Raw genomic sequence first — 12,835 nt, 5'->3', positions numbered from 1 at the left:
TCTCCACACTGCCAGACCTGTTCCTTGCCTCTAACTGTTAAGTAATATCTCCATCTATTTTTTTTTTTGGTGGGGGAGAGGTGAAAGAGGAAAGGAGGCTGCATTTTCATTCAATAAATATATTACAACACACTATTTATCTCCCCCTGCAGCTTCTGGACCTTTATGTCACCTCCCATCTTACTGTCTCCTCAGGAATTGCACAATGAAATTAGTGAAACCTACTGCAAGGTGCTAGCCAGTAGAGGTACTGCAGAATTCTATTTAGCAGGAAGTGAGGAATGCATATCTGTATATAGGAACACAGGAACAGCCTGACTGGATCAAATTGACGGTTCAATCTGTGTCTGACAGCAGGATCAGTTGCTTCAGAGGAAGGAGCAAGAAACCCCCATAGAGAAAAATTAAGGATTAATTTTCTCATAAGACAAGTTTCTTTCTAACCCTAGGCTGTAATTGTTTGGCTTATGTCCTGAAGCGTGAAAGTGGACATCCCATATAATTATATAAGTCCAATCTTCCTTTGAACTCTTGGTCTCAACAGCATCTCACAGCAATAAGTTCCACAGGTTAATTATGTGTTGAGTTAAAAGGTATTTTCTTTTTTAAATGTGCTCTCCTTTAAAACCTGCCTCATTGCCTTTGTACCTGCTAAGTTTATGCACGTCATCTTTTTTTTTTCGGGGTAAGGGGGTGGTCTGTTGGTGAGAAGAGGACAGATGACAAATGAGTTAACACACAGTAATGGAATGCAAGTGAGTCTCTGCTATTTTTAATTAAGAAGTGATGACAGCTGACTAAATTCCCTGACTCTGCAGTTAAAGGCTCCCTGACCTAGACATTATTGGACACACTTCTAAGACAAGGCCAATATATATTGGTCCCGGCAGTGCTTCTATTATTGTACCCGCTGTCTCAACAGATGCAGGACTAACAAAATCTATGCCTGTTATTAGCATGAAAATAGTGAGACGAACGTGTGACTGCTTATGAGCTGGACACGGCAGCAGGTGAGAAGAGGACAATGAAGGTTGTGTCTGGAGCATACTCAAAATGCCTAAGTTTGATTTCCAATAAATGTTCAGCTTATCTCCATTTAAAAAAAAAATGTGTAATTTCCCTTTGCATTTTCACTTGATTGAGCCCCAAACCCCACCACTAGACCTTCTTATTTTCTGAGGACAGTGCGTAGAGTTCATGAGTCAGATTAGGACCCCACTGTGCTAGGTGCTGTATGATGCACATATAATAAAAATAGCCTCTGCCTTCAATAGACAAGGAAGACAAAAGGTTGACAAGAAAATAGGTGTGAGGAGTCGGAATGACTTGTCCAAGATCACACAGGTGGCAGCGCTGGGATTAGAACTCTTTTCTCCTGACTCCCAGTTTAGTGACCTAGCAACCAGTCCCTGCTGGCTTCGCATGTTTTATACTTGCAGCCTAGGAAAAGGAAGATCTCACCTATTCCAGCAATAAAGGAGTGTCTTTAATATGGAAACAATGTTATTTGGTGGCATTCGCCCTGCAGAGAAGGTATCTTTCATTTTAGAATCTCAACATGTTTTACAAACATTAAACCCTATGGCCTTAAGCACCAGCCATGTTGCAGGCTGATGTGGATTGTGTGAGCTGCAGGATAGACCCAGAAGGAATTTTGGAGAAAATGAGGCATGGAAAGGTGAAGCGATTTGCCCACGTTCACATAGCAAGTCATTGGCAGAGATGAGCAAACAAACCCAGGTTTCCAGGTCTGACTGTCTCCCTTAGAATGTCATATGATACCATAAAATCAAATCATACTGGGGATGACAGTTATGCATGTTTCATCTGCTTTGGAAATGAAACAAAAGTAAGATACTGAAAACCCCAAAAGACAAAGCCCACCTTCATTTTAAACACGTGATGCCCACACAGAGGGATTTCAAAATGAAGGTAATTAAGATAATGGCATATCATTTTGCCTGGAGATCAATATTGTGTTTTAATAAGATTGGTCAGGAAAAAAAGAAACCCTTTCATCCTTTCTAAAGGACTACAGAGTTACCAGGTAAACAGGAACGCTCTGTGAATCAAACCAGCCATGTTCAAACTGGGTTGTAGTGAAACAAAAGCATCAAGGAACATAATCAGGAACTTTCCAGTGTGGCTGTCCTGTGGGCACAGAAGGGGGAGTTGTTTTCTGCTGTTGCTAAGACAGCTCCCCCAACCCTAGCTTTATTCTAACCCAATCACATGGCTTTGTCTCTCCACTGGCTCGCCAGCTGCATCGAACGATCATGACAAGTTTCCTTTCTCCTCGTCCTATTGGCTTATTCCTATGGTCTATTATCAAGGGAAAGTAAATCAGACATCTAATCAATAGTTTTCAAGAAGGCACCGGGGCCGCTAGATGCTACATTTGCATTAAATCTCTTGCCATCTATGTCTCTGCATGCAGATAAGCCTTGTATTATCCTACAAAGTTGGAGCACTAGCGTCTGCCATTCAGCCATATTGGCCGTGCTTGCTGGGGGGTTTTAGATGGCAGGCAGATATCCAAGCAGCACAGTGTGCAGCTGAAAATGAAAAGTCATCCTGCTCCTCAGTCACTACAGCACCTAATACTTAGAATCAGGGCTCTGGTCCTCAAGGATGCTAAGAGCCTCAACTTCCATGCAAGTCAACAGGAGCCAAGGACACCCCACACCTTGTGGGACTGGGCCTTATGTCCGGACACACACACACTGTCGTTTGCTAGCAGCTCATTTAGTCTATTGAGCTAAATTTGGTCAGATTGAGGAAATAAGAAGGTGGTGGTGCATGGGGTTGAAAGGAAAGTAATTTTCCATTGTTTCAGTAGTGTGCTAGATGTTCTCCTCGGCCAGCTCTTTAGGGGCTTGTTTGGCATGGTCCTTTGTCCTGTCCAGTCCTCCATAAAAACGTCAATTTTGAGCAAAGGTGGCTCGCCACTGAAAGCACTCATTTTGCATGTTTCCTGCGTAAAAAAACCATGCGATATGAAAAAGGAAAGCAAAGAGTCAGAATTTGCCCAGCTTTAAAAGTGACCGTGAAAGTCACTGGCAGCCAATTGCCCAGCGGAGGAGCCTGTGACTGGAGCCACAGGGAGACTGAACTCCCCTCTGATCATGAGAAGTGAGCCCTCCTCGTCAAGGACTAAGAGAACGTCTACACTGCAATAAAACCCCTGTGGCTGACCCGGGTCCGCTGATTTGGGCTCACAGGCCTCGGGTGCTGGGACCCTCCCCCCGCACGGTCCCACACCTTGGACTCCAGCCTGAGCCCGAACAACCACACAGCAATTTTACAGCCCCACAGCCCAAGCCCTGCGAGCCCAAGTCAGCTGAGGGTGTATTACTGCTGTGTAGACATATCCTAAACCATATTGGTGTAGCTGTTTGGGTAAACGGCCTGCCTGCCTTTTAATTTGTCCAGAAGCTTGACTGGGAGGAATTATAACCAAGATTGATTGCAGAAAAATACAAAGAAATAAGTTTAAGAGATAGGAAATTTTTCCTATTTCCTCTTCAGTACCACTTCAAATGCTTGGGTTCTGGTTCCCCCCAGCCAAACACTGGGACTGGTATAGAAGATATCAAAGAAAGAAAATTAATAGACACTGGAAATTTCCCTCTTTTTAAACCTGTAAAACATGTGCCCATTATACTGCTTGTGTGCACTTATACAGAAGTGAAGTATCAAATTAGAAACAGCCAAGATGACAACAGTCGATACAAATCAGAACTCCTAATCAAAAGCCTAGCTTACCCCAACCATTTCTTTAAGTATATATTGGACTTGCTGGTATGCCTTGTAGATCAACAAATTCAAGCATAGTCAGACCAATGTGGCAAGCAAATTCTAGAGTGGAGGCCCTCTTACTGAGAAGGTCCTCACCCTGAAATGCTACAGAGTCCACATCTGGGGTCTCCTAGGCATTGTTGGTGCTGAGATACAACGATGGGTCTATTAGATATGCCATAGATAGAGAGATACTGTAGACAAACAGAGACTTTTATCAAAAGTATCTCAACAGATCTCAACTGCTGGGATGATGAATAAGGAGATTGTGGAGTGTATTGCCTGTGCTGTTCTGGTCAGCATTATGACAGGTTAACCCTCGCTCTGCAGCTCAATTTGCTGCACAAGTTGGAAATGTTGAATTCTTACCTGGAAATTTGTTTTCTGCTGTGTTCCCCAGGCCAATTCTGTGATAGTGCTGTAGCTGCATTCTTGGAACAAAGGAAGACAGAATGGTCTTGAGCCTGCACCTCTTCACATCCAACTCTCAACAGCAGCGATCTATGTGAACAAAAATAGATCATCATGAACACTGTTTTCTCTTCACTCCTCTATAGATCAAGACTCAGAGGGAAGAGGAAGCAGAACGCAGCAGAGGAGACCTGGATTGGGGCATGACAGGGCAGAAAATACAGAAAAGGAAACAAAATGTCCCTTCCCATCATACTGGAAATTCCAAGAGAAGCTGCTCTCTTGTACAACTTCAGCTGCTTCTATTATCATCTGTTTACTTGCAGTGTATTATTCAGCCACTAGATGTCTCTATGAACTGTACAGAGTTTCATGCAGGGTGTGGCCTGTGATAAACAAAGGAGGCTAAGTTAGAATTCAAACTGTATGGCAGTCTGTGTCTGCAGCTGTATTTCTTTTCTATGATTCCATATATCATGACACAACCTGCTTCATAGGAAGCCTGAAGTACCACGTGCAAAACCTTTTCTTTTGGTATTCTCGGTCAGTGACAAAAAATTCCGAAGGCACTGTGAAAACAAAAGCCTCACAAACAACTTTGATTTACATTTTAGGTGGCAGTTTGGTCTGGTGCCTATTTTGTCCCAACCACTTCACCCATTCTGAAACAAAACAACCAACTCCCACCTCAATCAATAATCTGGAAACTCAGCAGCTCTATGGAGCATATTTGTGGGGCAAAAACTTTTAAAATCTTCCATGGGTTTTAAATGGTAACTCCCCTTAAAAGTTAATGAAGAGTTATACAATCAAATGTCCCACAAGCTGAAGAGAAAACAGCACCTTCGAACTTAGAGAAACTTCCCAATACAACTATGTACCTGTCCAGCAAACATGTCAATGTGCTGTATATCTACCTTAGAGTGTTAAGTTCCTTAGAGCAAAGAATGTGTCATTTGGTGTGTGTGGACACAACCGCAACGTGTGCCTTTGAAAACTTCCCGCGCAGATAACAATGAACTCTATCTACATTAGGTTCCCTCCTTCTTTGCATTAGCACAACTTATACAGAAGGTGGACCATTAATAAAGCCAAGGTCCTCACCACTTCTAATGATACCGTTACACCACTCTGTTGCTTTAGGTTGCTAAAGGCTTTACAAACTAATTTAGCCCCTAACCTGCCCCATTCAAGGTAAATGAGTATTACTAACTCCACTTTCCAAGTAAACTGAGGTATAGAGAGGTATAAGGAATTGCTCTGGGTATTGCAATAAGACATTGGGAAAACTGAGAACTGAGTCTGAGTCCTAACTCAGAGATCCTTGCTCTAATTGATAGAGAACACTTGCATCCCCTGTGATCATTAAAGATGCTATGACCATCTTTGTAAGAGTTTGAGGTATTAATTTTGACGTCTTGGCTAAGTTCCAACTTGAGTAATTACATAACTGAATTACTGAATGCAATATTCTTCCCATCCTGTTCTAAAATACTGCAAAGTATTGCTATGCATCAATAAACAGCACCTGTTTCCCACCCCCAGAGGTAGCTGCATTTCAGAAATGGGCAAAGCAGTTGTTTTATATACATATGGTAGTTTGTAAAACCGGTTATTAAAATTAGAAAGAACTTTGCTAACTGAAGCCGCATGGTCTGGAGAAATGAACATAATAGAAGCCAGAAGCTCCTGTGTTTTAATTCAAGCTGACTCACCATATGGCCTTGGGCAAATCACTTATGTCCCTCTGCCTCAGTTTCTCTATCTGTAAAACAGGACTAATGTATTTATCTATCTCACAAAGGAGTTGTGAGAATTAGTTGCCTAACAGTTGTACTGTGCTTTAAGCATTTAAAGTGCTAAGTGCCATTTAGATGAAAAGTGAAGCAGGTAAGATTCTTAGCTTAACTTCTACAAAGATCACACCTGTTACCTGCACATGGTATTCAGTTTCTTACATTTGTGGTTGTAAGGTTTAACCCCATCTTCCAAGCACGTGTCTCCCACCAACATAGGTCAATACTCTCATAACACCTGGCTACCTACCAATTACATTTTTATAATTAAAGTACAGACACGTCTCAATAAACTGGACTGCAATGACTAGATGGCTTTGGTTCTGATGCCAGCACACTGATGAATGCTGACTCTTAAAGCAAAAACAAACAAGCAACAAATAAGTAAACTAACAAGTTTCTAGACCCATTTGTTCATAATGACAGATCGGCAAACACAGTAATTTTTTTACAAACAGCTTTTTATAACACACAACCCAAAATAAGCCCTGACCTAGCTCTGCTGCCATGTTAAACAATAATTACTCTATATAAGGCTTACCAAATGGGAATATTTGTGGGCCACTGGGATGAAATTATTTTAGGACTTGCACAAACTTTCTCTGGGAGTGGTGAGACTAGCTGTGGGTAATGTGGTGTACCTAGGAAACAAGCATACACAGTTGGTTTTTTTAGGGCTGTATTAAAATTCACTGTCTGATACTAAATGGCTTTACCAACTTACTGGTGGGGGAGGATGGGGGAGAAAAAGAGATTTGTTTACCCTTCTGTAAAATAACCCTCACTATGTCACTGTATGTGTTTTGAGATTCTATCTAGATCTGGCAACCAGCCAGAACCACTAAACCACACCCAAACATACAGGAGAATGCAGGAAAGCAGAGAGGCATAGCTAGGTCCCTGTAATATTTTAAAGTGTTCGGGGAAAAAAAACAACCCTGGTTTCATCTCCATTTCACGCATACCATTCAGGCTGCTTCACTGGGAATTGCTGTGTTGCATCAGAGGAGAGCACAGCAGTGCAAGCAATTTCATTTCAACAGCCGTATGCCTTGCATGCTCTGGAGTCATCACTGGCATAGCAGCACCAGCGCAAATCCCAAATGTAGACAGACCCAGAGCTGCCGTTTACACTGGTGCAGTTCACCCTTGCTTGAAACCAGGATCAGTTGCACCAATGCAAACTGCGGTTTAGTAGTCCCATCTACTCTTGGGGTTTACACCGGGCCACAACATTTGTGGCAGGACTGCTGATGATCGAAACTGGGGCACATCCCTTGTGCAGACATAGTCTTGTGTCTGGGCTATCTCAGGAAATACCTTTGTTATTTGAAAGGCTAGATCATCCTTGTATGATCCATAAGGGTTCCCAAGAGGGAAAGGCTATAACTGTACTCCACCCTCTCTCTCCAGCAACAAGAGTCCTACTCCCTCCTGAAAGCCTTAAATACATCACATTAAATATCTGTTACCTTGAACTTCAGTGGTCTCAATCAATGTGGTACCCAAGAGCCTATTTACACTATCTGCCCACTAGATGCAGCACTAACACGCCATCAGAAGGCGTGGTCCTCGTCCATCATTATTATTGAACTTTTGTGTATAAGGGTGCCGTGAGCAGGCATGGAGTTGCAACTTCATAGATGGATATCTATAGCTATAGCTTTATCTAAATAAAGACACATTTTCAAAAATGCCTAGCTGGCTTAGGAGGAGTGCTGTGCAGACAACCGATCTTTTGGTTCAGCGGCTGACTCAAAAATTTGAAAACAAAAACAGTTTCGGAGCAATTCAAACATTTTTTTTAAATGTTTCAGTGAACTGAAAAAGTCAACAACATTTCATTTCAGTTTTGTGTGACCAAGAAGAAAAAACACTTCATTTTAGTCTCATGGCTTTTTTACCTTTAAAAAAAAAAAAAAAAAAAAAAAAAAAAAAAGCTAAAATTTTTCAAAAATTGTTTCAATTTGAAAAGTCAAAAAGTTTCATTTTGACCATGTCTACATGAAAGGTTTGACTTTTTCTGAATTTGGGGGTTTTTTTTCTGACAAACAATTTGGCAAATTTGACATGAATTTGTGAACTCTTTCAGTCAGCCTCAATCTGCATTTTTCGGTGAAAAAAGTTGCATCTGAAAAATTTCTCCCAGCTCTACTTAGGAGCCTAAACCCATTTTCAAAAGTGATTTAGGCACTCTGGGTCAGATTTTTACATGTATTTAGGCACCTAAAGATTCAGATAAGTGCCTAGTGAGATTGATTTCAATGAGACTTAGGCACCTCATCAATGTTGAAAATTGTACTAACACCCAACTTCATCTTAAATCTGACCTTTAGTCACAATTGCCCAAAGCCACATTGACTTTTGAAGAAGCTTAGATGCCTAAGTGCCTTTTGAAAAGGTGACTTCAATATCTCTGAAGTGCCATAGACAATACTGAAAATTCTATCCACAGTCCTTACCCGGAAGATCTTGTGGTGTACAATGTCAATCATAGTGGAGGAGGAGAAGGGCAAAAGGTAGCTTTCCTCCTGTATGTCAACTCTCCTCCCTGAGAGCACACAACCCCCCTGGGGTTGATCACAGATTAATGGGGGTGGGAAATTTTGTGGGATCCCTATGTTAAGCCAGTTCATCACTGGACTGATGATCAGCTCAGGAAATAGACAGAAATTAGCATCAGGCCATACTGGTGCAAATGGCCCTTTTCTGGTTTCTAAAATATCTCATGTCCTTATGTCATGGTAAAAAGAAGCAAAAATGGAAAGTGGTTAACAGAGTAATATCATTTACATTTAAAATAGAAGCATAGAGGATTAAAGCAAATAGCCAGACTGTCCTAACCTGTGTTTATCGCCCAAATACAGTTATTTTCAGGGGATTGTTCCTGTGCTGTAGCCGGTTTTTTTCTGAAATGAAACTTGCCTTGCGCTACATGACTCATCTAACTGCAGTCACTGGACACGTGTTGCAGGGTTCTGCAGATGCTGCTGGGTCATTGGCAAGATGTCCTGCAACTTCTGTGCCTAACACAGTTTTAACTAGAGGGGCATGGAAGAGTCGCAAAAAGTACTGGACATTTTTTATGTCTGCCATGTCATTCAGAGCTTAAAATGGGTCAATTTAAAACAGAAATAAAAACCTAGAAAAGCTACTTTTGTAACTCCACTCAGAAATGAACCCCATTTCCTGTTAAAATGGACCCCACTCTGATGAACTTTCACTTTAAAAATTTGAACTATGAAAACTGAAAGCTGTGAGATCTGCAGAAGGGCATTATTGATCATCCAGATTAATCCTTGGCAGAACTCCATGGCCTTCAGTGAAGTAAAATAGACTAATTGTTTACAGGGTTTGTTTGTTTTTAATTGTAGATGCTTTTCTGCATTCCAGTGATGTAAAATCATTAGTTAAATGATGGATGAGTCCCACTGGGCAGCAGCTTTATTTCATTTAAGAAAGTAACCCTCCCAAAAAATCCTTAGTGTCTTGTATATGGAGAAGGAATTGAGATGAAGTACACCACTAACGATTTATGGTAAAGCATTCTGTATGTATACAGACACACAACTGGTAGTATTCCACAATGATACATACGTGACATTTACTCAATTATTGTACACATGGATAAAGGTGGTCAAATAAATTCTGTCAGTTTTCTTCAAGAAAATGTCATTTCCACCAAATCAAAACTTTTTGTGAAATTGCATTGATTTCAGCAACAACCACAAAAAAAATTAGGAAAAAAATGAGGGAAAAAACATTTTAAAAATGTCAAAACATCCCATTTCACCATTTTTAGAATGGAGAGTTTTGATTTTTGATTTTGAAAGGCCTTTATTTTATATTTAAAACTTAAAAAAAAAATCAAAGAGTCGCCATATAAACAAAATATTTTGAATCTATTGAAGCAAAATATTTCAAAATGACCTGAAACAAAAATGTTTTCAGAACTTTGTTTCATGAATAAAAGGTAAATTTTGGTTTTTCATCCTGATTTGGGATGAACATTTTTTCAAAATATCAAATTATTCCGATTTTCCCCAATTTCCGATCCCACTGGGGGTTTCCGGCACCGCCTCCTGAAAGGAGGGCATGTCCACTGGGTCAAGGAGCTCCTCAAAGTGCTCCTGCGACCTCTCAAACGATCTTCTCAGTTGCAGTCAGCATTTCACCACCCTTGCTGAGAACAGGCTAGGCTATGTCCCGCCTACCCCTCCTAAGGTGACGAATGGTTTGCCAGAACACCTTTGAGGTCATCCAGCCATCATTCTCCATAGTCTTTCTAAACTCCTCCCATACCCGGGCTTTCACTTCAACGACCACCACAGTTGCCGCCTGCCAGTACCTCTCAGTCATATCAGGAGTCCGATTCATGAGCATCTCTCGGAAGGCTTCCTTCTTCGCCTTGACAGCTTCCCAACAACGTTATTACAGGATATATTTACCGGAAAACAAATGTACTTACCTTTCATTCCACTGGGCTGCTTAAAAACACATCTCCCTTTCCCCCCTCTTTTGCTCTATATCATTGAAATGTGGCATCCAGTTAAATGGAGGAAAATGAATAAAAGTTCAACTCTAGCATTGTGAATGTTTTATAGTTGGAGCTGAAATAGTCTTGTGACAGAGCCAAAGAGCACAGCCTCAGCTGGTGCAAAACTGTGTAACACCAGTGAGGTCAGTGAAGCTATAACAATTTGCACAATCTGAAGGCAATATTATTTTCCAGTCCTGCAAACCAAAAACAATCTTTTCATGGGAAATAGTGTGCATGTGTGCACACACGAGTGTTGAAGATGCCTAATCTACTATAATAATACTACTAATAATACATCGCTTTCTTATAGTTCTGGAATATGTTCAAAGCAATAGATGAAGTCAAACAGAAAGATGAAGTGACTTGTCTGAAGCCAGTGAATGAGTGGCAGTCAGAATTAGATCTCAGAAGCACCAATCCCTGAACTCATGTTGGTTTAGTTTTAAATCAACGATCTTTATAATCTCTTCTAGGTCTGATCCAATACCCTCTGAAGTCAAAGGAAAGACACCCACCAATTTAAAAGGGCTTTGGATCAGACCTCAAGACCCTAGTTAATGCTGTGTATACATTACTTTGAATACTGTGCTTGGTTTCAATTACACACTTACATGAAAACAGCAATTAAATCAAATCATAATTCCCTTAATTTGACTCTGGAAAATTATCTCCTCCAATGTTTCTTCTTTTTTTTTTTTTAAACTTAAATTCTTATTAAACTGAACACATTTAAAAGTATAGTTCTGTTTTGCAAATGTCACTATTTGTTATGCCAGAGCGCAGGTAAAGGTACAGCACATACTGTAATGTGTATTCTACAGTGAATAAAAACACCTGTTTAAAGGGAAATTATCACACGTTTATTGAATGGTGAGGGCCAATTTCTCAGCAGAACTTCCACACAGCTTCCAAATTGTATCTGCCCCTTTTGCACATAGAAAGCACCCGGTTCTCCCATGAAAGCACCATTTGCACTTGTAAATTCAGGAGCGCCATGTGTAATTCGTTATATGCTATATGATGCAAATCCAAATGGTGCAGTCTTTCTTGAAACTTTGGCCAAAAAAATATAAAGTCGGAAGGAAAAACCAAACTAGTTGATAGTGCAAGGGAGAGCAGAGGGAGAAAGAAAAAGATGGTGCCAAACAAGAATATTCGATTTAACGCAGGAGGTCAAACTGAGTGTACTTTCTGCATTATCAGTGGAAGGATAGCAGGAGTAAGATCCCATGTTAAATATAAATGTGTAGATTATCTTTCTAAATTTTTTCTTAACTGCATCAATTGACTAAAAAGCAACACTTAGAAGTTAAACACACCACCTTCTTTTATTGTAGTACTTGATGAGAAAGTAACAGAAGATGGCCTAATCTGCAATAGGTGTGGTTCTGTGTATGCCGTCCCTCTACCTCCTACCTGCCCCTCATTGAAATAGGTTAACAAGCAGCTGCTTAATACAGAGATCACTGTAGATGCTCCATGGCAGTTGACTGTGAATCAATTCAAAAGAAACTATAGAGTGATCAAAACATTCTCCAAACTCTAGGGCTGTTCGGCACTCCAAGCCTGAATTTGGATTCAAATTTCACACGTGACCTTTTTCACTTGGATTTTTTTCTGGTTAAGGCACTAGATTGGGACACAGGAAATCTGCATTTAATTCATGGCTCTGCCACAGACTTCCTGGGTGACTATGGGAAAATAACTTAGGGCCAGATTGGTAAAGTATTTAGGAGCCTTAAGATGCAAATAGCTGCCTAGTGGGATTCCCGAAAGCTTTTTAAAATCCAGGCCATCTAAACACCTTTAAAAACCTGACTCTTAGTCCCTCTGTGCCTCCATTCCCTGTCTGTAAAGTAGGGATCATAATATTTCCCTACCACAGGAGGTCTTGTGAGGATAAATTCAGTGACGTATGTGCAGTGCTCAAATACTAAATATCTACATTGAGAAAGATTTATAAAGATCCAGATCGAATCCCAGGATCCACCTAGTATCTGGGTCCAAATTCTGTGGCTGGAGTACTTCAAAGAGGTCTTAAATAATTACATAAGTCTGAAATTCCTTTTTACAACGAATCTAAGGATAAACAATGAACTTCAGTAAGCGATGCACAGTGTCGAAAAACTAGCAATAATGGGACTGATTCTGACTCCTTTTATGCTGATGTAAATCAGTGGTAACCCAAACAAAGCCAATAAAATTGTAGTGCTGAAACAGAGATCAGAATCAGGCCCACTGGGCTTGACTCTCTTTGCACTTACGCCAGTTTTATGGCAGGATAACCTCT

At 40.6% G+C, this 12,835-nt stretch overlaps 1 long non-coding RNA gene across 1 annotated transcript in view; it reads right to left on the bottom strand.

The window, feature by feature from the left end:
* Positions 1-4,193: 4,193 nt before the first annotated feature.
* The window catches only part of LOC137162797 (uncharacterized), an 81,610-nt gene continuing 72,968 nt past the window's right edge, over positions 4,194-12,835 (bottom strand). The window contains exon 3 of the long non-coding RNA XR_010922500.1: positions 4,194-4,299. This is a non-coding gene — a long non-coding RNA (uncharacterized lncRNA). The remainder of the gene's footprint in view (positions 4,300-12,835) is intronic.

This window comes from Emydura macquarii, unplaced genomic scaffold (genome assembly GCF_026122565.2).
Source record: "Emydura macquarii macquarii isolate MOO-44397 ecotype Brisbane River unplaced genomic scaffold, CSIRO-AGI_Emac_v2 contig_312, whole genome shotgun sequence".
Lineage (NCBI taxonomy): Eukaryota > Metazoa > Chordata > Testudines > Chelidae > Emydura > Emydura macquarii.
Note: the sequence above shows the minus strand (reverse complement) of the source record. Positions and strands in the feature narration are given on the sequence as shown.